General features: G+C 45.9%; 1 long non-coding RNA gene across 1 annotated transcript; it reads right to left on the bottom strand.

Annotated features, from left to right (window-relative positions):
• Positions 1-18,581: 18,581 nt before the first annotated feature.
• Positions 18,582-19,896, bottom strand: LOC123488305. The gene is made up of 4 exons (XR_006660009.1): positions 19,810-19,896; positions 19,233-19,563; positions 18,823-19,032; positions 18,582-18,649 (listed from the first exon to the last, which is right to left on the bottom strand). It is a non-coding gene; the product is annotated as an uncharacterized LOC123488305 (long non-coding RNA).
• Positions 19,897-21,496: the final 1,600 nt, after the last annotated feature.

Consider the following 21,496-nt stretch of genomic DNA (forward strand, 5'->3'; position numbering starts at 1 on the left):
ATTAGAATGGTGGACCGGCGGCCATTTTGTGCTAACCATTTCAAGTGTTAATTTTATGTTACTTGATGATTATCACACCACATCATGTAAGAAACAAAGAAAGTCACAGCAAGAGAAGCCTAAGCAGTGGACATGGATATATATATATATATATATATATATATATAGAAATAGAGATGTAGATACAGAACTAAAACAGATAGAAATGGGGCATGGTGGTCGTACGTTTTGAAGAGGTCCCATATGTGTGTCTCAGTGACGTTCCCCGGAGAGAGGGACAGGTTGGACCTGAGGACGAGAGGAATGGAGGGAGGGGACCATCGTCAGAACACATCCATTAAGATGTTAAAATGACATCAATTGCACTGGTGTTATCCAGACCTGGGTTCAAATAGTATTTGAAATCATTCAAATATTTTGAGCGTTTGCTTGTACCTACTTGTGGTGTCAGATTTATGTTTTTTGCACTTTTGGGACTATTCTGTTGGTTCCATTGCATCAAACAAGCTCAATCTTTAAGTACAGCTAGTTTGAGTATAGGAAATACACTATTTTCACCCAGGTGTGGTTCCCACCCCTTCTAAATTGGTAATGCTACCTGGGTAATGCTCTGAGGCTTACCCAGTGTTCCCAGGATGTTGCGTAAATAGTGTGTCAGGGGGGTTGACAGTAATAATACTCATTTATGTTGTACTGATAAATAAAGAGCTATTCGAAGGGACTTTTATTTGGAAAATTCCTTAGGGATGATGTTGAAAAATGTGCTATGACAGTTGTAGTGAATGATACTGCAACACTAATGAAGGGGTTATGACTGGTTACATAAAGGTGTAATGTCTACCCCCTTCATATGATGTGGTCCTGAGGGAATATGTGACATCATTTTATCACATTATCATCATGGCTGACCATTATTATGTTTGATTGCTGCATGCTATTTAGACAAGTCATTTATGTCAATCACCAGTAATACATAAAATATGCCTATGGTACACATTTCAGACTGATTAACTGAATAAGGAAAATGAAACATGTGTTTGACAGTTTGACGTCTCAATGTGTTACTCATGTGATGAGTGTGATAGAAGGAGTCAGGCGCAGGAGGGTAAATCACCGAATACAGAGTTTATTCCGTCGTACACAATTGCGCTAGATAGCGACACACGAAAACAGGCACAGGGGAAATATCTACCCTGGCAATAACAACGTGCGAGTAGCTCCACCGAGCTACACTACTCTCACAATAAACAATCACCCACAAGGACAAGGGGGACAGAGGGAACACTTATACACGGACTAATGAGGGGATAAGAACCAGGTGTGCGTAATTGACAAGACAAGACAAATGGAATGATAATATATTGAGCGGCAGTGGCTAGTAAGCCGGTGACGACGAACGCCGAAGCCTGCCTGAACAAGGAGGGGAGGCAGCCTCGGCGGAAGTCGTGATAGTACACCCCCCTTGACGCGCAGCTCCAGCAGCGTGCCGACCCTGTTCTCGGGGACGGCCAGGAGGATGCGGAGCAGGGCGAGCCGGATGGCGACGGTGGAAATCCCGCACCGGGACCCAGCACCGTTCCTCCCCGACCGTACCCCTCCCACTCCACGATGTACTGAAGGCCCCCCACCCGACGCCTCGAATCCAAGATGGAACGGATAGAGTACGCCGGGGCCCCCTCGATGTCCAGAGGATGTGGAGGAATCTCCCGCACCTCAGACTCCTGGAGCGGACCAACCACCCCCGGCCTGAGGAGAGACACATGAAACGAGGGGTTAATACGGTAATCAGGGGGAAGTAATAACCTATAAGTGACCACGTTGATTCTCCTCAGGACTTTGAACGGCCCCACAAACCGCGGGCTCAGCTTCCGGCAGGGCAGGCGGAGGGGCAGATTCCGGGTTGAGAGCCAGACCCGATCCCCCGATACGAAGATCGGGGCCTCACTGCGGTGGCGGTCAGCATTGGCCTTCTGACGACGCACGGCGCGCTGGAGGTGAACTTGGGCAGTGTCCCACGCCTCCTCCGTGCACTGAAACCAGTCATCCACCGCAGGAGCCTCGGTCTGGCTCTGGTGCCACGGTGCCAGAACCGGTTGGTAACCTAAAATACATTGGATCGGCGTTAGGTTAGTAGAGGCGTGGCGGAGAGAGTTCTGGGCATATTCTGCCCATGGCAAGAACACCGACCACTCCCCCAGCCGGTCCTGGCAGTAGGACCGCAGAATCCTACCCACATCCTGATTTACCCGTTCCACCTGCCCATTTGACTCGGGGTGGAACCCAGAGGTCAGGCTGACCGAGACCCCCAGACGTTCCATGAACGCCTTCCAGACCTTGGACGTGAACTGGGGACCTCTGTCGGACACTATATCCTCTGGTACCCCGTAGTGCCGGAAGACGTGAGTAAACAGGGCCTCCGCAGTTTGCAGGGCCGTGGGGAGACCGGGCAAAGGAAGAAGGCGGCAGGACTTTGAAAAGCGGTCCACAAAGACCAGGATGGTGGTGTTACCTTGGGAGAGGGGAAGATCAGTCAAAAAATCAACACTTAGGTGAGACCATGGTCGTTGTGGAACTGGTAAAGGTTGTAACTTACCCGCTGGGAGGTGCCTAGGTGCCTTACTCTGGGTGCACACCGAGCAGGAGGAGACGTACACCCTCACGTCCTTAGCCAAGGTAGGCCACCAGTACTTTCCGGTCAGGCAGCGCACTGTACGACTGATACCTGGGTGACCAGAGGAGGGTGACTTGTGTGCCCAGTAGATCAGACGATCACGGATAAGAGCAGGCACGTACCGCAGCCCAGCTAGAGACTGAGGTGGAGATGGATCTGTGCGTAATGCCTGCTCTATATCCGCGTCCATCGCCCATACTACCGGCGCCACAATGCAGGAGGCCGGGAGTATGGGGGTGTTGTCTCTGGGCCTCTCCTCTGTGTCATACAGCCGGGACAGTGCGTCTGCCTTCACGTTCTTCGAACCCGGAATGTATGACAGTGAAAAATCAAACCGGGTGAAGAATAGGGCCCACCTGGCCTGGCGAGGATTCAGCCTCCTCGCTGCCCTGGATGTACTCCAGGTTACGGTGGTCCGTCCAGATGAGGGAAGGGTGTTTCGCCCCTTCGAGCCAATGCCTCCACACGGTCAAAGCTCGGACAACAGCCAACAGCTCCCGATCACCAACGTCGTAGTTCTGCTCCGCCGGGCTGAACTTCTTAGAGAAGAAGGCACAGGGGCGGAGCTTGGGTGGCGTGCCCGAGCGTTGAGATAGGACAGCGCCTATCCCTACCTCAGACGCATCCACCTCCACTACGAACGCTAGTGATGGATCGGGGGTGGGCCAGTACCGGGGCTGAGGTGAACAGACCCCACAGTCTACTGAAGGCCAGGTCAGCCTCAGCAGACCAGCGGAGCCGGGACTGCCCACCCTTCAACAGGGATGTAATGTGAGCTGCAACCTTGCCAAAGCCCCGGATAAACCTTCGATAGTAGTTGGCGAAGCCAAGGAGGCGCTGCACCTCCTTAACCGTGGTTGGAGTCGGCCAATTACGCACGGCTGAAATGCGATCTCCCTCCATCTCCACACCTGAGGTGGTAATGCGGTATCCGAGGAAGGAGACGGACTGCTGGAAAAACATACACTTCTCTGCCTTGGCATGAAGGTCATTTTCCAAAAGTCGGGCCAGCACTTTGCGAACCAGGGACACATGCTCGGCGCGCGTAGCGGAATAAACCAGGATGTCATCGATGTAGACCACCACACCGCGACCAAGCATGTCCCAAAACACCTCGTTCACAAAGGACTGGAAGACGGATGGAGCATTCATCAAACCGTAGGGCATCACCAGGTATTCATAATGCCCCGTGGTTGTGGTGAATGCTGTCTTCCACTCATCCCCCTCACGAACACACACCAGGTTGTATGCACTCCTGAGATCTAATTTGGTGCAGAAGCGCGCCCCATGCATTGACTCAATCACTGAAGGAATGAGGGGGAGAGGATAACTCAATCTTATCGTCTCCTTGTTCAGTGATCGATAATCAATGCTGCAGGGTGCAGACCACCGTCTTTCTTCTTCACAAAGAAGAAACTCGAGGAGGCGGGTGAAGTGGAGGGACGTATATACCCCTGGCCCAGGGGACTCGGTGACGTATGTTTCCATAGCCACCGTTTCAGCCATGCGACAGGGGGTACACATGACTCCTGGGAGGTACAGCGTCTACCCGAAGGTTTATCGCGCAATCCCCCGCCCGATGAGGTGGTAATTTTGTCTCCTGCGTCTTAGAAAACGCGTGCGCCAGATCGAGGTATTCGGGGGGAATGCGCACGGTGGATGTACCGTCTGGACTTTCCACCGTGGTTGCACCAACGGAAACACCTAGACACCTACCCTGACACTCTTGCGACCACCCCGTGAGAATCCTCTGCGGCCATGAGAAGGTGGGGTTGTGGAGTGCTAGCCAAGGGATACCTAATACCACAGGGAAAGCAGGAGACTCAATAATAGAAAAAGTAACCTGCTCACAATGAGTCTCCTGGGTGATCATGGTGACTGGTACAGTAACTTCCTTAACAAAACCGGACCCTAATGGTCGACTATCAAGTGCTCTGATGGGGAGTGGAATGGATAGGGGAACCAATGAAATGCCTTAACGGCGTGAGAATGCCCTGTCCATAAAGTTCCCAGCTGCGCCTGAATCGACTAGCGCCTTACACTGGGGAACTACCATGTGATCGGGAAAGTAAGTAGGTAGGGTACAGTGCACAGCAGAGGGCACTGAATGAGTGTGGGTGTTCGATACCTGGGGTGATGCGAGAGTGCCCTGCCTGCCGCCTCCAGACCCAAAAGAGCATTGACGACTATGTGTGGTGTACTGTTCATTCGTGCCACCGGAGTGGCACTGTCGCTGTAGTCCTCCGCTCTCTCGGACGGCGGCTCCACCCAGCTCCATCAGCTCAGGATCCGAGTCGTCCGGGGTGGAAACGGGCAGACCCCTCCCAGGACGTCCTCTGGCTGCCAGCAGGTTGTCCAAATGGATGGCCATGTCCACCAGTTGCTTCCGCAGATGGCACCGGAAATGGTCGATTAGGGCCCGCTCGTTCCACCCGGACACCGCTGCAAGCGTCCGAAACAAGCGTCCGAAACTTCACGGTCCTCGTCCCCTGCCTAAGGTGGACCAGCCGCTCGCCCGCCTCTCGACCTTCGGGCGGGTGATCGAAGACCGCCTGAAAGAGGCGAGCGAACTCCCCGTAGTTCTCCAACGCGGCTCCTCCTTTTTTTCCAAACCGCGTTGGCACACTCCAAGGCTTTCCCCGAGAGGCAAGAAACAAGGACGGACACCTTCTCCCGCTCCGATGGGGCCGGCCTGATGCTGGAGAAGTGGAACTCTGCCAGGAATCCTTGGCAGAGTGCCGCCGTCCTGACGAACGCCCGTGGTCGGGTTATCTGGATCCCTCCGGGTGCTGGGGTGTAGGTGGCTGGATCCTGTTGGCCAGCTGGTCTCGACAGATCGGGTTCTCTCCTCTCCAGGCATTGGACGAACTGAAGAACCCGATCCATCGCTTCCCCCAAGCTGGCCAGCATCGTGGAATGCTCCTGGACCCATGCCACGACTCCAGGCATGCGCTCCTCTCCCGCTGACTCCATAACAGGTGGGTGATTCTGTGATGAGTGTGATAGAAGGAGTCAGGCGCAGGAGGGTAAATCACCGAATACAGAGTTTATTCCATCGTACACAATTGCGCTAGATAGCGACACACGAAAACAGGCACAGGGGAAACTATCTACCCTGGCAATACACAGTACGGGATACTCCAACAATATACAGGCACAGGGGAAATATCTACCCTGGCAATAACAACGTGCGAGTAGCTCCACCGAGCTACACTACTCTCACATTAAACAATCACCCACAAGGACAGGGGGGCAGAGGGAACAGTTATACACAGACTAATGAGGGGATAAGAACCAGGTGTGTGTAATTGACAAGACAAGACAAATGGAATGATGATATATGGAGCGGCAGTGGCTAGTAAGCCGGTGACGACGAACGCCGAAACCTGCTCGAACGAGGAGGGGAGGCAGCCTCGAAAAAAGTTGTTGCTCACCTGACAACATAATAACCACCGGAAAACTTATTACAGTGAACAAAAATATAAATGTTCCATGTTTCATGAGCTGAAATAAAAGATCCAAGAAATTTCCCATATGCACAAAAAGCTTATTTTGCTGAAATGTTGTGCCCAAATTTCTTTACCCATCTGGTGAACAGGTCAGGGTTCCATAGCCACAGGCAGAACAGCAGAAAACAACACAGGCCCTGATAGAACAGCTAAAACACAGGCCCTGATATCACAGCTAAAACACAGGCCCTGATAATACAGCTAAAACACAGGCCCTGATGAAACAGCACCTTTGGCAGCGATTACAGCCTTGTGTCTTCTTGGGAATGACGCTACAAGCTTGGCACACCTGTATTTGGGGAGTTTCTCCCATTCTTCTCTGCATTTCCTCTCAAGCTTTGTCAGGTTGGATGGGGAGTGTTGCTGCATAGCTATTTTCAGGTCTCTCCAGAGATGTTCGATCGGCTTCAAGTCCGGGCTCTGGCTGGGCCACTCAAGGACATTCAGAGACTTGTCCCGAAGCCACTCCTGCGTTGTGTTGGCTGTGTGCTTAGGGTCGTTGTCCTGTTGGAAGGTGAACCTTCGCCCCAGTCTGAGGTCCTGAGCGCTCTGGAGCGGGTTTTCATCAAGGATCTCTCTGTACTTTGCTCCGTTCATCTTTCCCTCAATCCTGCCTAGTCTCCCTGTCCCTGCCGTGACAAACATGCCAAATGAAGTGACAAACATGCCCACAGCATGATGCTGCCACCACCATGCTTCACCGTAGGGATGGTGCCAGGTTTCCTCCAGACGTGACGCTTGGCATTCAGGCCAAAGAGTTCAATCTTGGTTTCATCAGACCAGATAATCTTATTTCTCATGATCTGAGAGTCTTTCGGTGCCTTTTGGCAAACTCCAAGCGGGCTGTCATGTGCCTTTTACTGAGGAGTGGCTTCCGTCTGGCCACTCTACCATAAAGGCCTGATTGGTGGAGTGCTGCAGAGATGGTTGTCCTTCTGGAAGGTTCTCCCATCTCCACAGAGGAACTCTGGAGGTCTGTCAGAATGACCATCCGGTTCTTGGTAATCCATTTTAGAATAAGGCTGTAACGAAACAAAATGTGGAAAAAGTCTAGGTCTGAATACTTTCCGAATGCACTGTAACAGCTAAATCACAGTCCCTGATATAAGAGCTAAAACACAGCTCAAAACAAAACAAAATGTTAAAGGATACGTTAAGACATACCCTCAAGAAAAATTATTCAAGTGCACACTTCGGGAAGGTTGAAGAATCAGGACGCAGTCAGAAAGGGCTGGGGCCAGGGACAAGGGGAAGGAAGAGGAAGCAGGAACAGGCGAAGGAACTTTTGAAAACTCTTTCATCAATGGGGAGAGGGAGGGGAAGGGGTCATTGCAGGTCAGACCCTACAATGACCCCCTTTAGTGTCTACAACATGGTCGTCGTAAAGGTGGTTGCCTGGCAAACTACCCCCTCAAGGTTCTAATGATGACATCATCTCCATTATCTGACATCAACGATGACATGTTTCACAGCTCAGGCCGAGGGAGAGAAGGGGGAAGGAAATCAGAGGAGCACTTCACACACTCATACTGTATGTCCAGTGTTCGGTTTGTGTTGTGTGTCAGAGGACTACAAAAGGGGTGACACCCCCAACAACCCCATTCTATCCAAGCCTCCTGTTCCCTTTTAAAGTAGGTACACGGTCCCTCCTCGTCTTCCACAATCTTAATATTCATTATTCTGTTCTTCGTCCTCCTCTTCCTCCCTCTGTAAGGGTGGTCAGAGTTGTCAGGGTGGTCAAACAACAACACAATTAGACCCAACCAAATCATGAGAAAACAAAAAGAGAATTACTTGACACATTGGAAAGAACAAACAAAAAAAAACAGAGCAAACTAGAATGCTATTTGGCCCTAAACAGAGAGTACACTGTGGCAGAATACCTGACCACTGTGACTGACCCAAATTTAAGGAAAGCTTTGACTATGTACAGACTCAGTGAGCATAGCCTTGCTATTGACAAAGGCCGCCGTAGGCAGACCTGGCTCTCAAGAGAAGACAGGCTATGTGCACACTGCCCACAAAATGAGGTGGAAACGGAGCTGCACTTCCTAACCTCCTGCCAAATGTATGACCATATTAGAGACACATATTTCCCTCAGATTACAGCGATCCACAAAGAATTCGAAAACAAACCCAATTTTGATAAACTCCATTATCTACTGGGTGAAAAACCACAGTGTGCCATCACAGCTGCAAGATTTGTGACCTGTTGCCACAAGAAAAGGGCAACCAGTGAAGAACAAACACCATTGTAAATAAAACCCATATTTATGTTTATTTATTTTCCCATTTGTACTTTAACTATTTGCACATTGTTACAACACTGTATATATACATAATATGACATTTGAAATGTCTTTATTCTTTTGGAACTTCTGAGTGTAAGGTTTACTGTTAATATTTATTGTTTATTTCACTTTTGTTTACTATCTACTTCACTTGCTTTAGCAATGTTAACACACATTTCCCATGCCAGTAAAGCCCCTTAAATTGAATTGAAATTGAATTGAGAGAGAGAGAGAGAGAGAGAGAGAGAGAGAGAGAGAGAGAGAGAGAGAGAGAGAGAGAGAGAGAGAGAGAGAGAGAGAGAGAGAGAGAGAGAGAGAGAGAAACTTGAAAGTGAAAGTGCTCAATGGTGCTGCCCATGCTAAAACTTGCTTTTGGGCACTAGAGTCCTCTATCTATCTCTATGGAGGACACATGAAAACACCTGCAACCGCATGCCAGTGCTCCCGCCTGCACAATCTGGCATTTGTCTGTCATTTTTTCTGTGTCAAAAGTTATGATATGAGTTGATTGGTAAAACTTCAGAATAACTCATAATTAACCAATTATAAATGCTTATATATGATTATAAATGATAGTTGATGTTTTGACAGAGACAGATGTCCTTAGCCTGTGGAGGCGTATTGGGAGGCTGAGGAGGTGTTGAGGCCTCTAGGGTTGGTCCTCTGGGAAGAGGGAGGGGTTCTCTGCATACAGCGGTCTGGGTACCAGATCACCAGCCTGGTGCTCTCCAGCTCCACCCCCTGGATAGGAGGACAAACAGCAGGCAGAGTCCAAATACATACAATGGAACTAATAGCATAGTCCTAAAAGGTTGTGCAGCCTGTCTATACTATCCACCCTGTGGTGGGGTCTGGTAGTGCAGCCTGTCTATACTATCCCCTGTGGTGGGGTCTGGTAGTGCAGCTGTCTTACCCTGTGTGGGGGCAACTATGTCCCCTGTGGTGGGGCTGGTGTGCAGCCTGTCTCATCCCCTGGGGGTATTGTGTGACCCTGTCACTACAGACCCTGGTTCGATTCCAGGCTTCATCACAATCTGGCCATAATGGTGAGTCCCATGGGGTGGCGCGCAATTTGCCCAGTGTCAATTTGTTCTTAACTGAATTGCCTAATTAAATAAAAAATTCACAGGGTCTGAGCTCTCCACCTGAAATGAGACAACTCAGTTAACAGTGCGTGTGATTTCTGATGAATTATTATTGATCTATGATAGTGTATCTCCTGACAGTAATGGCTACGTGGTTCAATAGAGCCATCATGTGTCCAATAGGCAGAAATACAAGAAACAACATCGAAGTGGAAATAGTCATGAATCAATGTATTAATAGTTAATCAAATAATCAATGACTATATTGTCTAATTTTTGTTTTATTTACAACATTATTTTTATCCTGAATTGACACTGAACATCACTGTAAAAACTGCAAATGTAAAAATATTTGATGTATCTAAATAGTTAATAATATATATATTTTTAATAATAAAACAATCAATATCATGACACTGAACAATATGGTATTACATAATATAAAATGCGGAACAATGTCTGACAACAATACAAAGTAAATCATCATTAAACACATCAGGAGCAACTTGGCCCAAGAGCTACAAGTATTAAAAAGCTGTTACCAGTATTATTCATGTTAGTCGCTGAAAAGTATCATCCTGCATCCTTTGACTCTCTGTGTCCCCTATCCTCCCGGCCGGCTCGGTCCTCCCCCTCCTGCTCCGTGGCTTTGACGACTCATTGCGAGCTCACAGAACAGGGCTCTGGGCAGCCGAGCGGAAATGGAGGAAAACTAGACTCCCTGCGGACCTGGCATCTTTTCACTCCCTCCTCTCTACATTCTCTTTCAAAGACAAATTATTATAGGAGCTTTGCCACCTTCTCCTCCTGCTGACTCTCTCACCCCCTCCTCCTCTCGGGATGACATTTGAAGTTGACGAGTAAAGATGTGGTTAGGATTCTTTTCTCCTCTCTCTCAGATGAAATCTTGCGACTTGTGACGCCGGCCGCCCAACAACCTGCCCGCTTGACCCTATCCCCTCCTCTCTTCTCCAGACCATCTCCGGTGACCTTCTCCCCTTACCTCACCTCGCTCATCAACTCATCCTTGACCGCTGGCTATGTCCCTTCCGTCTTCAAGAGAGTGAGAGTTGCACCCCTTCTCAAAAAACCAACACTCGATCCCTCTGATGTCAACAACTACAGACCAGTATCCCTTCTTTCTTTTCTCTCCAAAACTCTTGAGCATGCCATCTCTCTCAGAATGACCTTCTTGATCCATACCAGTCAGGTTTCAAGACTGGTCATTCAACTGAGACTGCTCTTCTCTGTGTCACGGAGGCTCTCCGCACTGCTAAAGCTAATTCTCTCTCCTCTGCTCTTGTCCTCCTAGACTTGTCTTCTGCCTTTGATACTGTGAACCATCAGATCCTCCTCTCCACCCTCTCCGAGTTGGGCATCTCCGGCGCGGCTCACTCTTGGATTGTCTCCTACCTGACCGGTCGCTCCTACCAAGTGGCGTGGCGAGAATCTTTCTCCGCACCACGTGCTCTCACCACTGGTGTCCCCCAGGGCTCAGTTCTAGGCCCTCTCCTATTCTCGCTATACACCAAGTCACTTGGCTCTGTCATATCCTCACATGGCCTCTCCTATCATTGCTACGCAGACGACACACAACTAATCTTCTCCTTTCCCCCTTCTGATAACCAGGTGGCGAATCGCATCTCTGCATGTCTGGCAGACATATCAGTGTGGATGACGGATCACCACCTCAAGCTGAACCTCGGCAAGACGGAGCTGCTCTTCCCTCCCGGGAAGGACTGCCCGTTCCATGATCTCGCCATCACGGTTGACAACTCCGTTGTGTCCTCCTCCCAGAGTGCGAAGAGCCTTGGCGTGACCCTGGACAACACCCTGTCGTTCTCCGCTAACATCAAGGCGGTGACCCGATCCTGTAGGTTCATGCTCTACAACATTCGGAGAGTACGACCCTGCCTTACACAGGAAGTGGCACAGGTCCTAAATCAGGCACTTGTCATCTCCCGTCTGGATTACTGCAACTCGCTGTTGGCTGGGCTCCCTGCCTGTGCCATTAAACCCCTACAACTCATCCAGAATGCCGCAGCCCGTCTGGTGTTCAACCTTCCCAAGTTCTCTCACATCACCCCGCTCCTCCGCACACTCCAGTGGCTTCCAGTTGAAGCTCGCATCTGCTACAAGACCATGGTGCTTGCCTACGGAGCTGTGAGGGGAACGGCACCTTCATACCTTCAGGCTCTGATCAGTCCCTACACCCAAACGAGGGCATTGCGTTCATCCACATCTGGCCTGCTGGCCCCACTACCTCTGCGGAAGCACAGTTCCCGCTCAGCCCAGTCAAAACTGTTCGCTGCTCTGGCACCCCAATGGTGGAACAAGCTCCCTCACGACGCTAGGACAGCGGAGACACTTGAAACCCCACCTCTTTAAGGAATACCTGGGATAGGATAAAGTAATCCTTCTATCCCCCCTTACCCCACCCCCCCAAAAAATACTTTTTCACCAAACATAATCAGTATTTCATCTAGAAATACCTTTCATATAAAGTCATTGCCCTTCACAATGCAATGCTCACAATACTTTTCATATGATTCTCTTCTCATTTGTTTAAATACATTTGACCTGTTAAGCTATGGTTCAACCCAGCACTCAGAGAAATAAACACGACTAAGGGAGTGGAGGAAACAAAAATTATTTTAATAAAAGTTCAATTTGTCTTAGTCCAAAAACAACTGAAGAAAAGGAACAGAGTGGGCTAGTCGGCTCCGGAGGAAGGACAGGCTGAGGCAGGCAGGCAGGCAGGCAGGCCGGCAGGCAGGAAGGCAGGCAGGTTGGGAGGTATGTCTGAACTGAAGACAAAACAAACGACAGGTTAAGGAGAGTAAAGAGCCAGGCTGAAGACAATGACAATTAAACTCTACTGGTGAGCCAAGTTACCGCTCTAGAAAGAACAACGATCTGGCGCCGGTGGAGAGCCATGCCCAGGAATTAGTAGTGCAGGTTGATGAGAGAATAGGATGCAGCTGCGTAGGCAGGAATCACTGGAAACAACCCGCAGCTGCACACGGAGAGAGGCAGATCCTGAGCACGCCCCCGATCCACTCCAGACACACCCACATAATGGGGACAAACACACATACAGATACAACAGACAAAGAGGGGACAAAACAAGGAAGAAGGGAAACAGAAAAGGGAGAGACAAGCTGCCCACATAACATGACCATCACTTAATCCAGCTGTGCTTAATGGTTAATCACTTAACCGTTTGGTAAACCTATAGATTTTTAACTGGTTTGTCTACTATATTATGGATTTTGAGAACTACAGAAATAAAATGTGTGTTTCTAAAGTATAAACATCTAAATTACATGTATGATACATGATAATCATACATAATGACAACTCGTTATTGCTAACTGATATCACATAGTGGTAACCACAATTGGTCACCATATAAAAGGGGGTGTGTGAACACTTGCAATTTCTTTCAACATGGAGCAGGATAGACAGCAAGGGAGAGGAATAAATCAAAGAGCTCGTGGACAACGGACCCATCATAGAGGTCAAAGAGGTGGACATGGGCCCCATCAAAGGGTCAAAGGGTGGACAAGAGAGGGAGGCAGACGGAGGGAACTGTGTCGGGGCCAAGAGGCCTGCACGAGCTGCCAGATTAGTTCAAATCTGAAAAGATCAGCTGTCAATTAGATTTGAAAACATCGCCAAGAAAACCGGTTAATCTGCGGATATGCACTATGCTTTACCATTACATTTAAAGTAAATTACACATTGTAATGCATGTGGTGACCGTGGTAGTGTGCTGACCTACCAGCAGGAGTGGGCAGTTGTGGAAATGGTGAGGGCCAGGAATGACATATGGCTGTCTGAAATAAAGCAGGCCATTGAGGAGAATGATGACACCTTTGCCAATGTGCATCCATCAGCCTACTAATAATCACCTGCCTTTTGAAGAGGCAGCAGGTATCTATGGAACACATTTACCTGGTGCCTTTTGAGAGGAACAACCACCAGATAAAACAGCTGTATGAGTATGTTCAGGTACAGCACTATATACTGTATCACTGTTACTATGTGATGCACATGCTACTTCACAATACATTACTGGAACTATACTATAAAAGCACTAAAGATGGTGTGGTAGGACGTAGGCCATGACTTGGATCCTACAACGCTGCACACCTCATTGTGTTTCTCAGTGACATTGAGCAGGCCTGTCAAGGTGAAGGGGTCACCTATGTCATTGTATGGGACGATGTCAGGTTCCACCATGCAGAGGTGGTTCAGGTATGGTTTCAGGCCCATCCCTGATTCGTGACCCTATACCTGCCCCCATACTCTCCTTTCCTCAACCCTATTGGGGAATTTTTCAGCATGAAGGTGTATGATGTCCTGCAATGCATGAACAATGAGGACATTCACTATGATGTGGATGAGAATTTATAGCCAAATGCTCAAGACAGGCTTGATGCAAATTAATGCGTGCTAAAGGTTGTTAAATTTTCATTCATTTTATTTGTTTCATTTTTGCATGAATTATGTGTAGAGGATGTCTTCATTGATCACCTTTGATTGCACATTGGATAGATATTATGGAAATTATAGATCTTCTTTCAGTTTTGTTGGGTAATGTAAGTGTATTGCCTAATGTGAAAACGGTGTAATTTACAGTACAGTAGCATATTACTTTCAGCACTTCTAAGGGCGATTTGAAACACATATCTTGCATTGTTTGCTATTGGATTAACTGGTAGTTAAAATGACTAAATTGAAAATATAGTATGTTGTGTTTTGGTGATTAAACCAATGTTCTCATTACATTTCAGAATGAACTTATATTTTGAATTAATGGATGTGTGGTGATAGATGTTTACAATCAAAATTAATGTACAATGACAGGTTTTGAATGAAAGACTGGCTGCGTTATAAGTGTGACCAGTTTGGAGTTTTGTACTAAGAGTCATGAAAATGTACCACGTATGGGTGAAAATAAAACCAAAACGATTTTAAAAAATGAGAACCTTTGCATGTAGTGTGATAAAACACGTTTGTGTGCGTGAATGTTTGTGTGTGTCTGTGTGTGTGCATGTTGATGTGTATGACTGTCTGTGTGTGTGTGTGTGTGTGTGTGTGTGTGTGTGTGTGTGTGTGTGTGTGTGTAGGCATTTGGATTTGATGTTTAACAAACATATAGATGAGCTGGTTAAGAAGATAAGATTTAAAGTTGGCTTTTTTTACGGAAACAGGTCGTGCCTTTCTCTAAGCACTAGGAAGCAGATTATTCAGTCAACCTTTTTATCTGTTCTTGATTATGGTGATATTATTTATCAAAGTGCAGCTGCTACTACTCTTAACCCTTTGGATGCCATCTACCATAGTGCCCTTTGTTTAATAACAGGAGACAGATTTGATACTCATCAACGCATACTGTATCAAAAGGTTGGCTGGCCTTTGCTAAAGACTCCACTGAAGATAGTGTTATAATAAGGTCAAAACAATGACAATTACGTTTATTCTTAAAAATGTATCATAAAAAATGTCACACTTCATACAGTTTACAAAAAAAAACATTTCATAAAAGCGTTAAGAAATGTTGCATCAAGCAGAACTCTTTCCTGGACATTGAGGCAAAATTGTGCCATAGTTTGTAATAAAAACAATTAAAAATATTTATAAAAAAATCAAGCAAACTTCTACGATGTGTATCATCTAATAGTAGCATATGAAGTAATACAATATAATAGAAACACAATAACTAGTACCTTGAGGTTGCCTACTTCAGAAATACATATATTTTTTAAAGATCTGGTACTCAGAAATATTAACGATTTTACTTAAGAAATATTAAACTTATAAAATGTTCAACTATATTATTATATACTATTATAAACTGGTTAGTTTGGGTCTTGGATGCTGACTGACTGAAACTGCATTTCAGAAGTGAATACTGTATATCAGACAATATACCACGGGTATGGCGTAAAAAATACTATTTATGTTGGTAACCAGTTTCTAATAGCAATCAGGCCAATATACCACGGCATATCCGCTTTGTGTCAAGAACAGCCCTTAGCCGTAGTATAAACCACACAGTTTATAATGGCCAATATTCCACACCCCCTCAAGCTTTATGGCACTTATTTTGAATATATGGGTTTTTGTCAAACTTGTTGAGTTCAGGTCTTCTTGGTTCTGGGTTTGTTGTGTTCAGGTCTTCTTGGTTCTGGGTTTGTTGTGTTCAGGTCTTCTTGGTTCTGGGTTTGTTGTGTTCAGGTCTTCTTGGTTCTGGGTTTGTTGTGTTCAGGTCTTCTTGGTTCTGGGTTTGTTGACTGCCTTGACTGTAGATCACAGAGGGGTCCTCCTCAGCTGATTGTGCTGCTGCAGGTCTGAAGAGAGAGAAAACAGAAATGAAATAAAGGATGCGTCCCAAATGTTGGCACCCTATACCCTTTATAGTGCACTGCCTTTGTAGTGCACTAAATAGGAATATGATGCCATTTGGAACGCAAAATGAGCAGTTCCTCAAAACCATCATTACATCAATACATGTCATAGTAATTTTCTTGAGATGTCCATTGTTGGGTTCGTAGTTTAAGGAAATGACATCACTAGTGGTCACTATGGGTCAACTGTTTTCCTTATTGATGACATCTCCTACAATAAGCAGCAGCATATGAATTACCTTAATGCAGAATATGCTTACTGGGTGGCAGCAGTGGGGTGGTTGAAGTTCACAGCAGCGTACTGGACATCCTCGTCCTGTTTCTGGGGTTGAGGCAGTTTGACGGTGGAGTACAGAGGGACTTCCTGGTTTTTGGAGCGAGAGAAGTGGACGCTGGTGTAGTGAACAACATCCTGGTCTACGGTGGCTGCTGTCTGTGTTGCAGTCGGGGTCATGACCATGCCTGAGATGTTGTCATACACTGGACTAGAGTCTCCCCCTGGTGGGAGAAAGAGGACAGACAACATGAGGAGTGGAAATGTTCCACAAAGCAATACCCAGACATCACAGTCATCTTCTGATTCCAACAGACTCACCTGTCCATTTTCTGCTATATTTACAATTACTATTTGCAGGCGCTTTTACCAGGGAAATCAAATAAGAGGGCTTTTTTTTTTGAGGGGATAACGAGTTTTTTTTTTTGTCTGGGGTGGTAGGGGAGAAGGGGGGATGGATTATATTTTTCCGACGTGTTAGAGGTAATGTGTCTCTTGGTTGTCAGAGGTGGATTTGGAGGCCTTCTTCCTGTTTGTTAACTAATTAATTAATCAATCAATCAATGTTACTAAAGTTAAATAATAAATAATAAATAATACAATTCACTCACCTAAACCACGTGAAGCCAGAGAGACAGAGGATGAGAACCAGAACAACCACTATGATTCCAACAGCTGTAGTCATAACTGAGGTTTGTTTCCCTGTAATATAATATGGATGATGTGAGTACATGGCATGATATAATAAACTAAAAATAAACTTAAATACAGGACATTAATGCAATACTTGTTAAGGGATCTTATAACATTACTTTTACATTTTAGTCATTTAGCAGACGCTCTTATCCAGAGCGACTTACAGTTAGTGAGTGCATCATTTTTTTTTTCATACTGGCCCCCCGTGAGAATCGAACCCACAACCCTGGCGTTGCAAGCGCCATGCTCTACCAACTGAGCTACATCCCTGCCGGCCATTCCCTCCCCTACCCTGGACGACGCTGGGCCAATTGTGCGCCGCCCCTTGAGGTCTCCCGGTCTAGTGGCACAGCTAGCACTCGCGATGCAGTGCCTTAGACCACTGCGCCACTCGGGAGATTCAAAAATATAACCCAATGTATAGTTATAAACTAAGGAGTAATAACACAAAGTATAATGATTAAGATTAGATTGAAACATGTAGTTTTGTATTGAAGTATTGAAGATGAATCTTGACCTGCTACAATGATCATCAGAGCTGTAGAGTTCTTAGATGCTATTTTATTCCGGGCCTCACAGTAGTATTCTCCTCTGTCCTCAGAGCTGATGTTAGTGATATTGTAACTCTGTCCTGATGCTTTTGGTGAGATTACGTTCTTCTTGTACCAGGTGTATTTGTCCACAGGTGGGTTGGCATCACTGCTGCAGGTCAGAGTTACTGAACTGCCCTCCACTATTTCGCCAGAGGGACTGACTGACACTGAGCTGTCCTTTGGGCCATCTGGCAGACAATATGTATCAACACATTGTTCATACATATTGCTTTACATGAGGAGCATCATGGAACTTACACTTATGATTGAAATAATTGAAATATTAATATAAATATGTGTAACTTAGAAAATAATGTAACAATACAGTGTTTGTGTAGTACCAGAGTAGTGAGATGAGTACAATCATGGAACTTGGACATAGATTGAAATAATAGATAGATAGAATAGATAAGAGAAGATGTTACTAAAAGAATACAACTGGAGATGGATCACACATACTCACATCTGACAGTGAGAGTCTCTTCAGGAGAGGGGAGATCCTCATGGCCTTCTACAGCACAGGAGTATCTGCCTGCATCCTCACTGCTGACTGGGTTTAGGAACAGACTGTTAGATTGGTTGGTTACATGTCCGTTCTTGTACCAGATGTAGGTGGGGTTGGGGTTGTCACTCAGAGTACAGGTGGTGGTGCTTCAGGTCAGTGTCACCTTCTGTCCCTCTGTCACAGTGGCAGGAGTCACCTTCACCTGCAGACCTAAATGAAAGGGGATTAAAACACATATCATGAAGTAATAGTTTGCAGTATTGATAAGATGTGACATGCAGTGTTACCTGTGACAGTCTGAGATGTTCCAGGAAGGTGGGCTCCCAGTTTGTCTGATCTGTTATGACTCTTAACTTATACTCAGCTGAATCCTCCTCTCTCAGGTCTGTGATTCTCAGGGTGGAGTCACTCTGCATATTTCTCAGGGACTCCACGACCTCCATATCCCGGGCTCAGGATTTGTGGCGCCTCATCAAGTTTTCCTTTTGTATACCAGTTTGTTTCGAGACTGTATGACCACTGGGATATGTATAAGAGCAGGTGACCCCTTCAAGGTACAGATACTCTGATGGGTGTAAGTCACGTGGAAATAACTGTGACCCCCAACATCTGAAACACAAGTACATTTTTTCAAATGGAGTACATATTTTCAACTGTCAACATCCAGTAATCGAAATGAAATAGCAGCCCTATTTCATGTCTGTTTCACTGCACATCAACACTGACCAATGATGTATTGGATGATTTTGTAAGACTTTAAAAAGTGTATTAGTCACACTCACACACTGCAGGAGAATTGATGCCTTTTACAGCACAGTAGAAGCTGTCTTCAGTTTTTAAGTAGACTGAGTATGAGAGGGAGGAGTCCTCTTGTACAATCTTACTGTTCCTGTACCAGATGTAGGTGGGGTTGGGGTTGTCAGTCAGAGTACAGGTGGTGCTACAGGTCAGTGTCGTTGACCACCATGTAGTGGTCACCTTCACCTGCAGGTCTGGAGTAGATAACAACATTAAATACCTCAATTACCTGTTGTCTAGTTCAAATGAGGCAGGAGTGGACGTTCTCAAATCATCAATTCAGACATTCCTATTTTACGCATACTTTCATATTATTTATATTATTTAAATACAAATTAAGACAATTTTCCAGAACCAATTAAACAGATCAGCACTATATATAACATCACTGTACCTGTAACAGACAAAGTGACTCCAGGATCCCTTCGGTCTGATCTGTAATAAATCTGAACTTGTACGTAGTGGAGTCACTCTCTCTCAGGTCTGTGATTGTCAGGGTGTGGCCATTCTTCTTATCTCTATGGTACGTCACACGACCTTTGTATACTGGGTCATCACTCAGACTCACATAATTCTCCACAGCAACAATTTTGGTGAACCAGAAGGTTGTTGTGACTTTATACCAACTGGGATATGTGTAAGAGCAGGACAGTTCCACTGATGACCCCTTCAAGGTACAAATACTGTGGTGTTAGTCACACTCCAGCCATTCTGCCCCAGTACAGCTGAAACACAGTTAGACATCACAAGGACATTACATTAACTTCGATGTCCTTTGACTCACACTAACACTTTGTTCCCGTAGTAGCTGAGTTGAGACATAGATACTCTTTGGTTGAGTGTGAATGGAAACCGTTTAAAGTGAAGCGGACACGCCAAATGTGTCACTAGTAGAACATGAAAATGTTTTGCTTTTAGAAATATCTGTAGATTGACAAACCAGGCAACTAAAGATACGAATGAGACCATACCTGCTACAGACCAGAGAAAGACCACCAACACACTTCCTGCTGTTCTCAAGGCCATTGTTGCATCTCCCACCCTGCAGTCTTAGAAACATAAACAACAGCTCACTCTATAGCTGGTGAATAACTACACCTGATACATTGAAGTATAAACTGGAAATGGGGTACAGGGCCTCATTACTGAAAATGAACCAGGCTCATATTGTGTTGAGTTGTATTGTGCTATATGGTTGTCTATGTGATTACTGTCTGTCTGTTAGTCTATTGCACTATATATGTATGTATGTATGTATGTACAGTTGAAGTTGGAAGTTTACATACCCCTTAGCCAAATACATTTAAACTCAGTTTTTCACAATTCCTTACATTTAATCCTAGTAAATATTCCCTGTCTTAGGTCAGTTAGGATCACCACTTTATTTTAATAATGTGAAATGTCAGAATAATAGTAGAGAGAATGATTTATTTCAGGTTTTATTTATTTCATCACATTCACAGTGGGTCAGAAGTTTACATACACTCAATTAGTTTTTTGTAGCATTGCCTTAAAATTGTTTAACTTGGGATAAATGTTTGGGTAGCCTTCCACAAGCTTCCCACAATAAGTTAGGTGAATTTTTGGCCCATTCCTCCTGACAGAGCTGGTGTAACTGAGTCAGGTTTGTAGGCCTCCTTGCTCGCACATGCTTTTTTTAGTTCTGCCTACAAATGTTCTATAGGATTGAGGTCAGGGCCTTGTGATGGCCACTCCAATACCTTAACTTTGTTGTCCTTAAGCCATTTTGCCACAACTTTGGAATTATGCTTGGGGGTCATTGTCCATTTGGAAGACCCATTTGCAACCAAGCTTTAACTTCCTGATTGATGTCTTGAGATGTTGCTTCAATATATCCACATAATTTTCCTTCCTCATGATGCCATCTATTTTGTGAAGTGCACCAGTCCCTCCTGCAGCAAAGCACCCCCACAGCATGATGCTGCCACCTCTGTGCTTCACGGTTGAAATGGTGTTCTTTGGCTTGCAAGCTTCCCCCTTTTTCCTCCAAACATAATGATGGTCATTATGGCCAATCAGTTCTATTTTTGTTTCATCAGACCAGAGGACATTTCTCCAAAAAGTACGATCTTTGTCCCCATGTGCAGTTGCAAACCGTAGTCTGGCTTTTTTATGGCGGTTTTGGAGCAGTGGCTTCTTCCTTGCTGAGCGGCCTTTCAGGTTATGTCGATATAGGACTCGTTTTACTGTGGATATAGATACTTTTGTACCTGTTTCCTCCAGCATCTTCACAAGGTCCTTTGCTGTTATTCTGGGATTGATTTGCACTTTTCGCACCAAAGTACGTTAATCTCTAGGAGACAGAACGCGTCTCCTTCATGAGCGATATGACGGCTGCGTGGTCCCATGGTGTTTATACTTGCGTACTATTGTTTGTACAGATGAACGTGGTACCTTCAGGTGGTTGGAAATTGCTCCCAAGGATCAACCAGACTTGTGGAGGTCTACCATTTTTTTTCTGAGGTCTTGGCTGATTTATTTTGATTTTCCCAATATGTCAAGCAAAGAGGCACTTAGTTTGAAGGTAGGCCTTGAAATAGCTGCTATCCATATTGTCTAATGTAGCCTGTTGTCCATATATAGTCTAATGTAGACTGTTATCAATATATAGTCTAATGTATTCTGCTATCCATATAT

Source organism: Coregonus clupeaformis, unplaced genomic scaffold (assembly GCF_020615455.1).
Source record: "Coregonus clupeaformis isolate EN_2021a unplaced genomic scaffold, ASM2061545v1 scaf2143, whole genome shotgun sequence".
Classification (NCBI taxonomy): domain Eukaryota; kingdom Metazoa; phylum Chordata; class Actinopteri; order Salmoniformes; family Salmonidae; genus Coregonus; species Coregonus clupeaformis.